The sequence below is a fragment of the Pelmatolapia mariae genome, linkage group LG16_19, assembly GCF_036321145.2.
Source record: "Pelmatolapia mariae isolate MD_Pm_ZW linkage group LG16_19, Pm_UMD_F_2, whole genome shotgun sequence".
Taxonomy (NCBI): domain Eukaryota; kingdom Metazoa; phylum Chordata; class Actinopteri; order Cichliformes; family Cichlidae; genus Pelmatolapia; species Pelmatolapia mariae.
In genome coordinates this window covers 34,174,575-34,187,500 of record NC_086241.1, presented here as the reverse complement: position 1 = coordinate 34,187,500, position 12,926 = coordinate 34,174,575, and positions in this window count along the sequence as shown.

Sequence of the window (12,926 nt, the reverse complement as noted above, 5' to 3'; positions counted from 1 at the left end):
AACGGTGCGCACAGCGTCGCTGCTTTCAGGAGCCATTGGAATTTTTAAGGTTGCGCAAATCATTCAAAAGTTACGGTAATGCTTGGTGGAAAACTCAATATCCCACAATTCATAGCACGCCTCTGCCGAGTCAAACAATGGCGGCCATCACTTAGTTTTTATTTTCCTCTTAATACTGTTTCTAGGTCACAAAATAAACTTTTAAGATATTTTCAGGCGAGAATATAGGTGTGTAAACTTCAAATATCTGCTCATTTTGTCAAAACATCCCATATTAGCGACAATGTTCTGACGATGTCGTTTCTGCTTGAGGCTAGCTGGCTAGTGTGGCTAGCGCGGCTTTGCTAACAAGCTACAGCCGGCCTGGATGACAGTGAGAGCGGCTTACTCTGGTTTCACACCCGGTCCTTCGTAAAGTCTCGTGGTCACAGCTGGACTTATTTTAAATAAATAAATGATTTATTTATTTATTCATTTTAGTAACGGTATAAACAGTGAAAGGTGGTGGATTGGCCAGATGTAAACTTCAAATATGTGCTCGTGTTACCAAGACATCCCATATTAGCTCTGATGGTTTCGGTGCCTGCAAAGAGCTAGACAGCTAGCTAGCTAACTGGCTGTCTTTTTGACTCAGGGTCATAGCTGGACTTATTTTTCGTTTTTATGAGCCGATGAGGGGTTTTTTTTAGTAACGGTACAAACAGTGAAAGGCGGTGGATTGTCCAGATGCTGGTCGATGTGGAAAAAATAACTGAGTTGTTTGGTGGTCGCTGACGCGGAGCTACAACCGAGGGCAGCTATCCACCGGTGTGTGTCAGACAGAGCATGCAGGGAACGAGGCGGCGAGGCGACCGCCGATCAACCGGTGGTAGATCGTGGATCAGGGAAACCGAAGGCAGGAGAAGCAGGCGGCTGCCGGTCAGAGCGTGAGGTGAACTGAATTTCAGGTAAGAAGTTATGAACTGCACTCTATTTGGGTCAGATATAAACCGAGTTTAGGTGTAGTTTATTTTCGTTGTGCTGACTTTTTACAATCAGTTATAATAACTCGTACTGCGTGCTAGCTAGCACGACGGAGTTTCTATACAGCTGTGTGCGCGCTAAGTTACTGATGTTGAACTTTATGACAGCCTCCCCTGTCATTCTCTCGCCTGTTCAAACTTCAGTCATGAAACTGATCAATGATCGGCTTTTCTCTCTTGTTTGTTTATCGCGCTAAACAACAGCAGCACGTTTAAGCTTGATCAGCTGTTGTTAGAATTCATTTGATTTTAATTTCTAGTATCAGCTGATGTTTGCTGGAGCCACAGCTGTAGAAGCGGCTGGTGGAAACCAGGAGATGACCTTACTGAATCATCAGAGCTCAACTGGTGATGGAGAAACAGGTTTACCTTTTTTTTAGGTGACATGAATGAGTTGAAGGGAAGTTATGAACTATTTCTGAGAGAAATAAACACCAAGCTCCTTTTTTATTTAGCTGACAGCTGGTAACTGTGCAGGGGCGGATCTAGCAAAGCTTTTGCCAGGGGGCCAGGTAGGGCATCTTACAACCAAAGTTTGTATAATAATACACAAGATTGTCTGTAGACCATTGTTAATCATTCAGAACACTGTGTAAAAATAACAAAAAACAAAAAGTGAATGCAAAAGTGCATAAATATTTATTTTACGTGATTGATGTGTGTGGCGGGGCGTGGTCTGCAGTGCCGCTGCAGGGGAGGTGGACCCACCTGAGCGGCATCTGCAATCACGCCTCTCTGGCGTAGTCTGTGCTCTCTCGGCTGTTTTTTGGGTGTGTGTCAGGCTGTGAGTTGAAAAGCTACAGCCGGCTGTGTGGGTACACCAACTATGTGTGAAAAGTGGTCCATAACGTAATGCTTCAAAGCGTGTTCATGCAAACATTGTCGGGTCTGCCGTGGTACAATGGGACTTCTGCTCATGAAACTATGTGCACAGCGTCTGCAAATCGGGGCTGTACAAAGTCACTTCATCTTTACCCAAAATTGTAAGCTGTCATCTGTGAGGTGCGAGCGGTGTTTGTTTTTACCATAGTTCATGGTGGAGAATGGCTGCTCTGCTGAGTTTTGCTCTCTGTAGCTGTATGAATGGCAAACTACACTGTTTACCAGCGGCATAGGCACACTTAAAATTTCTTCTGAAATTTTCGCTTTCTAGTTATTATTATTATTCTTCAGTTTCCGCCTGAAATTTTGCAGCGAATCTCGCCTCGCAGTTTTGAGACAAGCTTCATATATGTTACCTCATTTTGTGCGGCTGGATCAGGAATGGTGTGCTATGACTTTTGGTGTTTATGACTATTATAGTTTTTTAAATATTAATATTTTACTGAAAATTTTCCCGCGCTTCTCTGCCAAACAGTTTTGACAATAGGGTTACATATGTTAGATCATTTTGTGCGGCTGGAGCTGGACTAGTATGGTATACACTTTTGGTGTTTATGACTTTTATAGTTTTTTAAATATTAATATTTTAGTGCAAATTTAGAAAGATTCTTCTTTTGGCGCCATAGAAACAGACTTCATTTGTGGTGTGTTGGCTCCATCTTTTGGTCCCACTGATACAAATTTCAAACTTCATTTGTGGTGTGTTGGTTCTCTCTAGTGGTATGCCGGGAGTAGTACGGCCTGTCTACCCTTATTTGGATTACCGTAATGATGACAATATCAACGGTGCGCACAGCGTCGCTGCTTTCAGGAGCCATTGGAATTTTTAAGGTTGCGCAAATCATTCAAAAGTTACGGTAATGCTTGGTGGAAAACTCAATATCCCACAATTCATAGCACGCCTCTGCCGAGTCAAACAATGGCGGCCATCACTTAGTTTTTATTTTCCTCTTAATACTGTTTCTAGGTCACAAAATAAACTTTTAGGATATTTTCAGGCGAGAATATAGGTGTGTAAACTTCAAATATCTGCTCGTTTTGTCAAAACATCCCATATTAGCGACAATGTTCTGACGATGTCGTTTCTGCTTGAGGCTAGCTGGCTAGTGTGGCTAGCGCGGCTTTGCTAACAAGCTACAGCCGGCCTGGATGACAGTGAGAGCGGCTTACTCTGGTTTCACACCCGGTCCTTCGTAAAGTCTCGTGGTCACAGCTGGACTTATTTTTCGTTTATATGGACCGATGATTTATTTATTTATTCATTTTAGTAACGGTATAAACAGTGAAAGGTGGTGGATTGGCCAGATGTAAACTTCAAATATCTGCTCGTGTTACCAAGACATCCCATATTAGCTCTGATGGTTTCGGTGCCTGCAAAGAGCTAGACAGCTAGCTAGCTAACCGGAGTTGGCTGTCTTTTTGACTCAGGGTTATAGCTGGACTTATTTTTCGTTTTTATGAGCCGATGAGGGGTTTTTTTTTTAGTAACGGTACAAACAGTGAAAGGCGGTGGATTGTCCAGATGCTGGTCGATGTGGAAAAAATAACTGAGTTCTTTGGTGGTCGCTGACACGGAGCTACAACCGAGGGCAGCTATCCACCGGTGTGTGTCAGACAGAGCATGCAGGGAACGAGACATACGAGGCGGCGAGGCGACCGCCGATCGACCGGTGGTAGATCGTGGATCAGGGAAACCGAAGGCAGGAGAAGCAGGCGGCTGCCGGTCAGAGCGTGAGGTGAACTGAATTTCAGGTAAGAAGTTATGAACTGCACTCTATTTGGGTCAGATATAAACCGAGTTTAGGTGTAGTTTATTTTCGTTGTGCTGACTTTTTACAATCAGTTATAATAACTCGTACTGCATGCTAGCTAGCACGACGGAGTTTCTATACAGCTGTGTCCGCGCTAAGTTACTGATGTTGAACTTTATGACAGCCTCCCCTGTCATTCTCTCGCCTGTTCAAACTTCAGTCATGAAACTGATCAATGATCGGCTTTTCTCTCTTGTTTGTTTATCGCGCTAAACAACAGCAGCACGTTTAAGCTTGATCAGCTGTTGTTAGAATTCATTTGATTTTAATTTCTAGTATCAGCTGATGTTTGCTGGAGCCACAGCTGTAGAAGCGGCTGGTGGAAACCAGGAGATGACCTTACTGAATCATCAGAGCTGAACTGGTGATGGAGAAACAGGTTTACCTTTTTTTTAGGTGACATGAATGAGTTGAAGGGAAGTTATGAACTGTTTCTGAGAGAAATAAACACCAAGCTTTTTTATTTAGCTGACAGCTGGTAACTGTGCAGGGGCGGATTTAGCAAAGCTTTTGCCAGGGGGCCAGGTAGGGCATCTTACAACCAAAGTTTGTATAATAATACACAAGATTGGCTGTAGACCATTGTTAATCATTCAGAACACTGTGTAAAAATAACAAAAAACAAGAAGTGAATGCAAAAGTGCATAAGTATTTATTTTACGTGATTGATGTGTGTGGCGGGGCGTGGTCTGCAGTGCCGCTGCAGGGGAGGTGGACCCACCTGAGCGGCATCTGCAATCACGCCTCTCTGGCGTAGTCTGTGCTCTCTCGGCTGTTTTTTGGGTGTGTGTCGGGCTGTGAGTTGAAAAGCTACAGCCGGCTGTGTGGGTACACCAACCATGTGTGAAAAGTGGTCCATAACGTAATGCTTCAAAGCGTGTTCATGCAAACATTGTCGGGTCTGCCGTGGTACAATGGGACTTCTGCTCATGAAACTATGTGCACAGCGTCTGCAAATCGGGGCTGTACAAAGTCACTTCATCTTTACCTAAAACTGTAAGCTGTCATCTGTGAGGCTCGAGCGGTGTTTGTTTTTACCATAGTTCATGGTGGAGAATGGCTGCTCTGCTGAGTTTTGCTCTCTGTAGCTGTATGAATGGCAAACTACACTGATTACCAGCGGCATAGGCACACTTAAAATTTCTTCTGAAATTTTCGCTTTCTAGTTATTGTGTGGATGCCTGAGGCATCCACACTATTGAGTTCCTGTTTCTCTTTAAACTTTATTCTTCAAGTTGCTACCCCGTTTTTCGGCACTTAACTACTCCCTCAGTTTTCAGCCGATTTTCTCAGTTCAAACTCTAAACTGTTCTGCTCTTTCTGCTAATTCCTGCTATGACTTTTGGTGTTTATTACTATTATACTTTTTAAAATATTACACTTTTTTCCTTTAATTTGTCCCATTGAAATGAATGGAAAACTTCCACAATTCTGCTAAAACTTGCTTGGTTTTGAAACTTAACTGCTTCCTCATACTTTCACCTAGAAACTCCATTCAAACTTTAAAATGTTCTCAGATTATTGGGCTATTCCTGTGTGATTCAGCTTTTTCAGATCTTCTACCGTTTTAATTTTATACCTCTTTAAGTTTTCAGCTCCAAAATTGTGATTTTTCAGAAAATACATGCGTTGCTATGGTTGCTATGCAATTAACTCAGAGTGTGTGCTGGTCTGTTCTGAATTTTCTCTTCATGTCTGAACAACTTCTTGCTACTCGCTCAATTTCCACTCAACCTCCACAAATTATACATCAAAACGTAGGTATTTTTGCTGGCTTTCAGACAATGTTACTATCTTTATTGTGAGATTTACCGTTTTTTCGCAATTTGCCTCGAAGTGACACATAGTCTGGTTACTTCCCATTCAAAGTCTATGGGGAGGTTTTGAAATTCAGAGCTGAAATTCTGTAACGGGAGGCATTTTGAAATCGCCATATCTCCTTAACAAAGCAAAGTTAGGACATGAGGCTTGTGCCAATATATCTTCAGACACTGCTGACACTCACAGTGGAAGCAGTTTTTACAATTATCTTACCGTTGAGCAATGAATTACGTTTGTTTAAGGGGTGGAAATCTGTCCTCCTCTCAGTTTTCAAACTCCGAAAATGAAGCCGTTTCTTCTCTCGTCATATCTCCGCGACGGAGGTACAAAGAGCTATGAAAATCGCAGTCAAAATACACCAAAGTCCGCTGATTCACCCAGTACAAGAATTATGCTGCTAGCCCTCCTAGTGTTTGAGTTACACGACGTTTTGTAACTCCAAAAACCGGCGTTTTTCGCCTCTCACCGCGATCAAATTCTGACTGCTCAAGTCTCTGTCTTTCAGCCGCCCGCCCCCTTTCCAGGTGGCGCAATCAGTAATGACACGGGTCTGCAGCTCACAGGTCGTGGGTTCAATCCCTGCCTTTTCTGCTGTTTTTATTAGAGTTGTCAGCTTTTTCACCTTTTTTCAGTTATGTGAGAACCAGTTTGGCTCAATGAGTAGCTGAAAAGTTCCAGCCTCTTCTGCTCTTTCGCACATTTTTCCTCTCATCATATCTTTGTTTGTTACCAGACCTCATTTGGCTCAGAGAGTTGAGCAGCTGCCGTGAGACCCGGTGGCAGAGGTTCGAGTCCTGCCTGTGACAGTTGCTACATATCTTCCCCGCTTGCTTGCATGCACTCTGCTTTCTTGACACTCTTCAGTGTACCCTTAGACATAAAGCCATTTTCATCAAGCACGTCTACACCTCTATTTTGGAGATAATTCTGCTTTTTCAGTTGTTTTCAGCAACTGCTGCTCAAGTCTCTGTCATTCAGCCGCCCGCCTCCTTTCCGGGTGGCGCAATCAGTAATGACACGGCTCTGCAGCTCAACGGTCGTGGGTTCAATCCCACCTCAACATTTTTTTTTCACTACAAATTTATACACTATCACAGACCTGTAATTTATATTGCTAATTCATTACAATTCTGCAAAGTTTGATGATTTTAGCAGCTTTTCTAATATGGACCTTAGATTCATGCCAGAAATACATACAAGTACACAGCCTGATGAAGCAGACAGAAGCAGTACCTCTGATTGGTGAATTTGAGCAGAACCAGGTTGTTCTGCCTCTTTTCAGCAGAAATTCTGCTGACTCACCTCAGACTTTTTAGCCTTTTCACCTCTTATCAGTGCAATTCTTCTGCTCATTTCAGCAGAATTGTCCGTCTCTCCACCTCTTCTTTGTGAGAATGACTTTGGCTCAGGGGAATGAATAGCCGCCTTGAGACCAGGAGGGCCAGGTTTGAATCCTGCTCAGGGCGGCATTTTTTTTTTTTCACCACCATACAACTTTTTGCAACTTTTCATCATTTTCAGCTTTTCAGCAGACAGCTTCAGCGTTAAGGCATCCACACAGCATTTTCGCAGGAAATGCAAATTTTTCTAGTTATTATTATTCTTCAGTTTCCGCCTGAAATTTTGCAGCGAATCTCGCCTCGCAGTTTTGAGACAAGCTTCATATATGTTACCTCATTTTGTGCGGCTGGATCAGGAATGGTGTGCTATGACTTTTGGTGTTTATGACTATTATAGTTTTTTAAATATTAATATTTTACTGAAAATTTTCCCGCGCTTCTCTGCCAAACAGTTTTGACAATAGGGTTACATATGTTAGATCATTTTGTGCGGCTGGAGCTGGACTAGTATGGTATACACTTTTGGTGTTTATGACTTTTATAGTTTTTTAAATATTAATATTTTAGTGCAAATTTAGAAAGATTCTTCTTTTGGCGCCATAGAAACAGACTTCATTTGTGGTGTGTTGGCTCCATCTTTTGGTCCCACTGATACAAATTTCAAACTTCATTTGTGGTGTATTGGCTCTCTCTAGTGGTATGCCGGGAGTAGTACGGCCTGTCTACCCTTATTTGGATTACCGTAATGATGACAATATCAACGGTGTGCACAGCGTCGCTGCTTTCAGGAGCCATTGGAATTTTTAAGGTTGCGCTAATCATTCAAAAGTTACGGTAATGCTTGGTGGAAAACTCAATATCCCACAATTCATAGCACGCCTCTGCCGAGTCAAACAATGGCAGCCATCACTTAGTTTTTATTTTCCTCTTAATACTGTTTCTAGGTCACAAAATAAACTTTTAGGATATTTTCAGGCGAGAATATAGGTGTGTAAACTTCAAATATCTGCTCGTTTTGTCAAAACATCCCATATTAGCGACAATGTTCTGACGATGTCGTTTCTGCTTGAGGCTAGCTGGCTAGTGTGGCTAGCGCGGCTTTGCTAACAAGCTACAGCCGGCCTGGATGACAGTGAGGGCGGCTTACTATCGTTTCACCCCCGGTCCTTCGCAATATCTCGTGGTCACAGCTGGACTTATTTTTCGTTTATATGGACCGATGATTTATTTATTTATTCATTTTAGTAACGGTATAAACAGTGAAAGGTGGTGGATTGGCCAGATGTAAACTTCAAATATCTGCTCATGTTACCAAGACATCCTATATTAGCTCTGATGGTTTCGGTGCCTGCAAAGAGCTAGACAGCTAGCTAGCTAACCCGAGCTGGCTGTCTTTTTGACTCAGGGTCATAGCTGGACTTATTTTTCGTTTTTATGAGCCGATGAGGGGTTTTTTTTAGTAACGGTACAAACAGTGAAAGGCGGTGGATTGTCCAGATGCTGGTCGATGTGGAAAAAATAACTGAGTTCTTTGGTGGTCGCTGACACGGAGCTACAACCGAGGGCAGCTATCCACCGGTGTGTGTCAGACAGAACATGCGGGGACCGAGACATACGTGGCGGCGAGGCGACCGCCGATCGACCGGTGGTAGATCGTGGATCAGGGAAACCGAAGGCAGGAGAAGCAGGCGGCTGCCGGTCAGAGCGTGAGGTGAACTGAATTTCAGGTAAGAAGTTATGAACTGCACTCTATTTGGGTCAGATATAAACCGAGTTTAGGTGTAGTTTATTTTCGTTGTGCTGACTTTTTACAATCAGTTATAATAACTCGTACTGCGTGCTAGCTAGCACGACGGAGTTTCTATACAGCTGTGTGCGCGCTAAGTTACTGATGTTGAACTTTATGACAGCCTCCCCTGTCATTCTCTCTCTTGTTTGTTTATCGCGCTAAACAACAGCAGCACGTTTAAGCTTGATCAGCTGTTGTTAGAATTCATTTGATTTTAATTTCTAGTATCAGCTGATGTTTGCTGGAGCCACAGCTGTAGAAGCGGCTGGTGGAAACCAGGAGATGACCTTACTGAATCATCAGAGCTGAACTGGTGATGGAGAAACAGGTTTACCTTTTTTTAGGTGACATGAATGAGTTGAAGGGAAGTTATGAACTGTTTCTGAGAGAAATAAACACCAAGCTCCTTTTTTATTTAGCTGACAGCTGGTAACTGTGCAGGGGCGGATCTAGCAAAGCTTTTGCCAGGGGGCCAGGTAGGGCATCTTACAACCAAAGTTTGTATAATAATACACAAGATTGGCTGTAGACCATTGTTAATCATTCAGAACACTGTGTAAAAATAACAAAAAACAAAAAGTGAAAGCAAAAGTGCATAAATATTTATTTTACGTGATTGATGTGTGTGGCGGGGCGTGGTCTGCAGTGCCGCTGCAGGGGAGGTGGACCCACCTGAGCGGCATCTGCAATCACGCCTCTCTGGCGTAGTCTGTGCTCTCTCGGCTGTTTTTTGGGTGTGTGTGGGGCTGTGAGTTGAAAAGCTACAGCCGGCTGTGTGGGTACACCAACCATGTGTGAAAAGTGGTCCATAACGTAATGCTTCAAAGCGTGTTCATGCAAACATTGTCGGGTCTGCCGTGGTACAATGGGACTTCTGCTCATGAACCTGTGTGCACAGCGTCTGCAAATCGGGGCTGTACAAAGTCACTTCATCTTTACCCAAAACTGTAAGCTGTCATCTGTGAGGCGCGAGCGGTGTTTGTTTTTACCATAGTTCATGGTGGAGAATGGCTGCTCTGCTGAGTTTTGCTCTCTGTAGCTGTATGAATGGCAAACTACACTGATTACCAGCGGCATAGGCACACTTAAAATTTCTTCTGAAATTTTCGCTTTCTAGTTCTTATACATGTAATACATTTATTACCAACCTGAGAGTTTATCCGCTGGTCATTCGACATGACGAATGACTTCTGAAGTCTTAATTCAGCTCAAGACGCTGTAGAATCCCGTCAGTAACACTTTCGGCCCGCTGATAAAACGTAGTTCATTTAATCTGCGCTCGTTTACTCTTGAACCGGAACCGGAAGTAAGTTCCAAAAAACTGAATTTTGGAACTGAAATTGAATTGTAGAACTGAAACTGAATGGTGAGAGTGAAACTGAAATTATTCGAGAGCTGAATTTTTAAAGGATAAAATGCAGTTTCAAAGCAAATGAATTCATTTTCAATATATAAAATTCAATTTCAATTTAGTGATGATCATTTTCAAACCATAAATTCAATTTCAAATTAGACTAATTCAAATTCAGTTTTCAAAAGCTTTTATTCAAGTTACAATTCAGATTCAAATTTAACTTATTCAAATTCAGTTTCTGATGGCACAGATTTCTGCCCATAGGAGATCCGTCTTTGGTCTCTGCTGGATTGTGGAAGTCACCACAGTAAACAAGACTGGTTTGGGTGTTTGCACAGGTTGTCCTTTTTGGGGGAGGGAGGGTTTCACCAGTAGTTTGGTCTTCTGTTTCCCTCTGTGTCTTCTTTCTAGCCCACATTTCCTATTATCCCCTGTCAGGTATTAATGTTTACTCCCTGTCTTGTATTACTTGATTAGTTTCTCCTGTTATTTTGCCTCAGCTGTGGTGTTTCCTTAGTCCCCCATCTGAAGTCTTAGTTTGTGTGTACGTTATGTTGTATTGTTTGCTGTTTCTCACATTTCTGTTTGGATTTTCAGACATCGTCTTCTGCCTTTTGCTATATGGATCATGTCATTTACTTTGTCACTTGTGGACACTTTTTTCCTCCCTTCACCCTAATTTCCACTCTGACTGTAATCAAATTGTGCTAAATTTCAGCCCTTTTCATGTACATGTTAGACTATTTTTATTGCTTGTGATTGCATTTACCAATATTACTTGCTATATCAGTATAAAAGGAAGTTTCATAGTGTTTAGAAAATTTACTTTATTTTTCACGTGGAAACTCCCCGTGACCATTAATTATCACCATTTTTGAATATTAGACTGATGGAAAGACTGAACAAGGAAAAACAGCAGAAAAACAATGCCTCATAAAAACTTCTTGAACTATGCAAGTATAATATACAATGTATATTTTACATGGAGCCAAAAAGCAGTCGGATGGGCCAAAACCAGCTTCAAATGTTCAGTTTTTCCTTCACTTATTATGACTTTGAATCCAGTTAAACTCCCTGGGAATTCAAAGTACTCAAATGTTTGTAAATACAAGATGTCATTAAACATCAACAACCAAACAAATACATGGATCTTAGAAAACACTGGATACATTTGGCCTTATTACACTTAAAAGCATTTATCACTGTCAGGAAACTGTTCCTCAAATGATACACCGGCTGTTATCCTGCATGTGTCAGTTGTTTGGAGGCTTCTCTGTATGTCCACTGAGCAAACACAGCCAAGACTTTTAAAACTGCTAAACACCAGGGCCCTGTTTCAGAAAGCCGGTTTAGAAAACTCAGAGTTAAAAATGATACTCAGGGTTGAGTAACCCTGAACTGTCCAACTCGGAATATTCGGTTTCAGAAAGGCTGATAACAATTAGTTCAATCAACCCGGAGTTGCTTTAACCCCAAGTTAAGCGCGCGCATAAAGCCCTGATTAGTGGAGCACAGATTAAGCGAGTCACCATGGAGACGGAGGGAAAGAAGGCGCGGTCAATGTATTTTACAGCGCTTGAGGCCGAAATTCTGATGGCAGCATATGCCGATAACATGCAAATTTTCCGGAAAAAAAGTAACACAGCCTCAGCTGCAAAAGAAAGGGAGCATGCATGGCAAAACATAGCCGACAGAGTCAATGCGTGAGTGTTAATTTAAACATTGATCTAGGGATTTCCACCCATTTAACACGTTATTTTATTATATTTCATTTTATTTTTTATTTTATACATTTTATTTTGTGATGTGATGTGAGCGCAGGTGCAACCCAACAGGCCCCAAACGTTCCTGGCAGCAAGTAAAAATGAAATATAAAAATATAGTCCAAACAGGTGTAATTGTATTATGAGCCATAGTGCTTGGTCTGTTTGTCCTATGTAAATCAATTGCAGTTAGAGGCTACATTATTTTTCTTTCTGTAAGCACTTATTGAAATTATCTGAGCACATTACAAGTACATATTTGCTTACTCTGTATGCTCAAATGTGACCCGTTATAGCCAACAGAAAAAAAGCGGAGGCCCGAAAAACAGGTGGGGGTCCTCCACCACCACCACTCACAGAGGCTGAGCAGTTGGCCCCAGCCAAAACAGTGGGCGCCCTGTGGCTGAAGGCATCTCTGCGGGGACATCCTCTGAGTCAATAACCCCGCAAGACACAAGTGCCTACATAAGAGGTTAATTACTATACTCCATTACTTTAATGAAATAATTTGTTAGTTTGAAATGCTACAGGGAACTATGTACCTGTACATTAATGCTGTGGAAAGACTTCCTGTTCACATAGTCTCCTTCATTTACTGAAGGAGCAATGATTGGAATGTGAGTGCCATCTATACAGCCAATCACGCCTGGGAACCCTGAAAATAAATGTAAAATCTAAGTAGTAGTTCAAGTATCACCACATCATGAATTAGGTTTTGTTCATCCTGATACCTGCAATTTTGTGGAATCCCTCTTTGATAAATCGTGTGGGTCTATGACCGGGGAACACCACAAACGAGTACAGGAGACGTTTCAGTGCAACTGTAACATTCCTGACTGCCCGACAGACGGTAGCCTTGGAAACGTGCTCAGCGTCACCAGTATTATACAGAAAGCTCCCGTTTGCAAAAAAACGAAGTGCAATACAAATAATATGTACAGAACAGAGAGAATGTCCGCGGTGTGTCACATGAGCAATATAAGGCCTGAGGATGTTATTCAAATAAATTATAGATTGTGCTGACAAACGGTAACGTTCACAGAGAAAATCATCAGGAAATGATAAAATGTCCAAACGCGCTCTAATCACTCTCTCCCGGCGGAGAGCTCTGCGGAGAATTTGGGCTTCAACATCTACTGGCTCT